Here is a 4,812-nt window from a genome sequence, read left to right as displayed (position 1 = left end):
ATATCACATCTCATGCTATCGGAAGGGTCTCATGATTGGATTGGGAAGGAGATGGATATCCCATCTCATGCTATACGAAGGGTCTCAGGTTGGAATGGGAAGGAGTTGGATATCACATCTCATGTTATAGGAAGGGTCTTATGTTTGGTAGAAGCATTGAGATATCACATCTCATGCTATAGGAAGGGTCTCAGGTTTGAAATGGGAAGGAGTTGGATATCACATTTCATGCTATAGGAAGAGTCCAGGTTTGCTATTAGATGCATTGAGATATCACATCTCATGCTATAGGAAGGGTCTCAGGATTGGAATGGAAGGAGTTGGATATCACATCTCATGCAATAGGACAGGTCTCAGGTTTGGTATTAGAAGCATTGAGAATCACATCTCATGCTATAGGAAGGGTCTCAGGATTGGAATGGGAAGGAGTTGGATATCACATCTCATGCTATGGGAAGGTCTCAGGTTTGGAATGGGAAGGATTTGGATATCACATCTCTTGCTATAGGAAGGGTCTCAAGTTTGGTATTAGAAACATTGAGATATCACATCTCATGCTATAGGAAGGGTCTCAGGATTAGAATGGTAAGGATTTGGATATCACATCGCATGTAATAGGACAGGTCTCAGTTTTGGTATTAGAAGCATTGAGATATCACATCTCATGGTATAGGAAGGGTCTCAGGATTGGAATCGGAAGGAGTTGGATATCACATCTCATGTTATAGGAAGGGTCTCAGGTTTGGTATTAGAAGCACTGAGATATCAAATCTCATGCAATAGGAAGGGACGCAGGATTGGAATCGGAAGGAGTTGGATATCATATCTCATGCTATAGGAAGGGTCCAGGTTTGGTATTAGAAGCACTGAGATATCAAATCTCATGCTATAGGAAGGGACGCAGAATTGGAATGGGAAGGAGTTGGATATCATATCTCATGCTATAGGAAGGGTCCAGGTTTGGTATTAGAAGCATTGAGATATCACATCTCATGGTATAGGAAGGGACGCAGGATTGGAATCGGAAGGAGTTGGATATCATATCTCATGTTATAGGAAGGGTCTCAGGTTTGGTATTAGAAGCACTGAGATATTACATCTCATGCTATCGGAAGGGTCTCATGATTGGATTGGGAAGGAGTTGGATATCACATCTCATGCCATAGGAAGGGTCGCAGGTTTGGTATAAGCATTGAGATATCACACCTCTGCTATCGGAAGGGTCTCAGGTTTGGAATGGGAAGGAGTTGTATATCCCATCTCATGTTATAGGAAGGGTCTCAGGTTTGGTATTAGAAGCATTGAGATATTACATCTCATGCTATAGGAAGGGTGCAGGATTTGAATGGGAAGGACTTGGATATCACATCTCATGCTATAGGGAGGGTCTCAGGTTTGATATTAGAAGCATTGAGATATCACATCTCATTCTATCGGGAGGGTCTCAGTATTGGAACGGGAAGGAGTTGGATATCACATCTCATGCTAAAGGAAGGGTCTCAGGTTTAGAAGGGGAAGGATTTGGATATCACATCTCATGTTATAGGGCGGGTCTCAGGATTGGTATTAGAAGCATTGAGATATCACATCTCATGGTATAGGAAGGGTCTCAGGATTGGAATGGGAAGGAGTTGGATATCACATCTCATGCTATAGGAAGGGTCTCAGGATTGGAATGGGAAGGAGTTTGATATCACATCTCATGACATAGGAAGGGTCTCAGGTTTGTTAGAAGCATTGAGAGATCACATCTCATGTTATCGGAAGGGTCTCAGGATTGGATTGGGAAGGAGTTGGATATCTCATCTCATGCTATAGGAAGGGTCTCAGGTGTTAAGACGGATTTCTGAACTCTGTCCTGGTGGCGCAGAAGTTCAGAAGGCCAACCTAATTACTTGGAACAGGGTAACCTCTGGACAAGCCAGACCAATCAAGGTAGCGATTGCGGCGGTCAAGACTAGGTCTCAAGAGGGGTGAGGGTGACTGAAAGCCTGCAGTGAGCACACAAAGCAAGAGCGCTTACAAACTACTCCAAACAGTTGTTATATCAAAAATAGATACACATTTATTTTAAGGCCTTTAAAACAACGACCGTAGCGAGAAAATCACAATATCACAATATTAAACCAACACATACCATATCAACACAATATATATACAAATACACAGTCGCAAGCGTTTAAAGCACGAAATATGTAGTCCACCTGAAAGAAAAGGAAAACAGGCAGTGCGATAACGCTTTAGACTCAGTTCGCCTTCAGAGGCACCTAACTAGAAGGAAGTCCGAGCCCTGCGAAGAGTGGAGCCTTGTGCTCAAAGTACCTGCCACGCCGGTGCCAACGGGCAAAAGGGGAAGCTCTTCGGAGGAAGTCAGGCAGTTCGGGTTAGTGCACAGCAGAAGGAGAACAGGTTCCGCAACTCAAGCGCAGCCTCCACAGCGGGCAGAAGCAGAGCGCGAGTACGGCCAAAAGGGTGCTGTTTTTACACAGCAGGGAAAAGCAATGGGATACTGCAGGAGGGCGACCAGATCCTAGCTAAACTACTCACCGGTCCCCGAAGCAAGCAGACCCAGGCTTCTCCACGTTAGTTTCAGCAGCTGGCAGGTTCAGAAGAGCAGGGAACGCCTCGTAGTCGTGTAGAGCAAAAAGACGTCCCAATCGACGAAACCAGCACAGTTTTGTTGCCGCAGCAGGACAACGGAGCGGCCGTGTGTATTCGAGCCAAATGTACACTCCTCCCTTCAGACCTGGGGACGCCAAGCGTACGAAGCGTGGGAGAGTGACCAGGACTCGAAATACAACACAACCTGGCGGCAGTTACAGAGCAGGACTCCCTTGTAAGCTGGTCAGTCAACTGGATGGCCCAGAGACACTTCCGAAGGCTTACTTGGCAGGAGTTGATGAAGTCGCCGGGAATAGCTGTTCCTGCTATTCCAAAGGTCGAAGCACCAGTACAGGCCTTCTGGTTCGATCAAAGGAGGAAAGGGTTTCACAGGACGACAGCAGTGCAAAGGAGGATTCCTTCAGCGGGTCACCAGCGATTCCTCGGTCCAGCCTCTTGGTTGCAGGATACTTGGCTCCTGTATTCCTTCGTTCGTGAGAACTCAGGAGATCGACATGGTAGTGGTGTTTCCAGCCCCCTCTTATCCACGGTTCCCTTCGCGCCAAAACGGAGGGGAGCCAATGGGAGATCCGCTCATCAACACACACACCATACGTGGACCAATCACGGACCACGGTGGTCCCAGGCATTCACACCACCCTAGACTCTCTGGCACCCAGGATGTGTATTGGGACCAGACATCCCAGCCCACACATACTGGAGGCACACAAACGACATGTAGAAGCCCGCGAAAGCAACCACGTTTCGCGGGAAAGTACATGCCCAAATAAGGAAGGCCCCGGGTCGCCCGACCTGGGGAAGGTGAAGGGAGCAAGACGGTCAGTGGACAGGACAAAGGAGCCTCGTGGACTGGCCATTTTGGGAGCCAGGCCACCATTTTGGGTTCAGTGCGAAAAACGTGCTCAGAACGCCAAAAGGAGCTCAAAATAAACAAAACGATCGCTGCCACCATTCCAGTCCCTGAATGACTTGCACCGATCAAATACATTCCTAAAAGAGTATCTAGGGCCTGTAGAAGGCTAGAGACCCAAGAGAGCTGTAACTTAGCTTACAGTGCCCTCTTGTGTCATGTTGCACTAAAGCCGCAACACGATAAAAGAAACTACGGGAAACAGCGTTCCCCGGTACTGACTGTCTTAAGGGCATGTCAGTTTCCCCGTAAGAAAGGAGCGAAAGCCCAGAGGAGTGCGGCAGAAGGCTGCACTTCTCTGGCAAAGTCAAAAACAAGGTGAATAACAACAGCAAAAAGTTTAGGGGTTGCCACATGGAAGGAAAATTCCCTACAATTATGAAATCTTTCCTAACATCAGGTTTGAATGGGAAGGAGTTGGATATCACATCTTATGTTATAGGATGGTTCTCAGGGTTGGTTTTAGAAGGATTGAGATATTACATCTCATGGTATAGGAAGGGTCTCAGGATTGGAATGGGAAGGAGTTGGATATCACATCTCATGCCATAGGAAGGGTCTCAGGTTTGGTATAAGCATTGAGATATCACACCTCTGCTATCGGAAGGGTCTCAGGATTGGAATGGGAAGGAGTTGGATATCCCATCTCATGTTATAGGAAGGGTCTCAGATTTGGTATTAGAAGCATTGAGATATCACATCTCATGCTATAGGAAGGGCCTCAGGATTGGAATGGGAAGGACTTGGATATCACATCTCATGCTATAGGGAGGGTCTCAGGTTTTATATTAGAAGCATTGAGATATCACATCTCATTCTATCGGGAGGATCTCAGGATTGGAATGGGAAGGAGTTGGATATCACATCTCATGTTATAGGGCGGGTCTCAGGATTGGTATTAGAAGCATTGAGATATCACATCTCATGGTATAGGAAGGGTCTCAGGATTGGAATGGGAAGGAGTTTGATATCACATCTCATGACATAGGAAGGGTCTCAGGTTTGTTAGAAGCATTGAGAGATAACATCTCATGCTATCGGAAGGGTCTCAGGATTGGATTGGGAAGGAGTTTGATATCCCATCTCATGTTATAGGAAGGGTCTCAGGTTTGGAATGGGAAGGAGTTGGATAACACATCTCATGCTAAAGGAAGGGTCTCAGGTTTGGAAAGGGAAGGATTTAGAAATCACATCTTATGTTATAGGATGGTTCTCAGGGTTGGTTTTAGAAGCATTGAGATATCACATCTCATGGTATAGGAAGGGTCTCAGGATTGGAA

Source organism: Ambystoma mexicanum, chromosome 5p (genome assembly GCF_040938575.1).
Source record: "Ambystoma mexicanum isolate Mex_15411 chromosome 5p, UKY_AmexF1_1, whole genome shotgun sequence".
Lineage (NCBI taxonomy): Eukaryota > Metazoa > Chordata > Amphibia > Caudata > Ambystomatidae > Ambystoma > Ambystoma mexicanum.
This window is presented reverse-complemented; position numbering follows the sequence as displayed.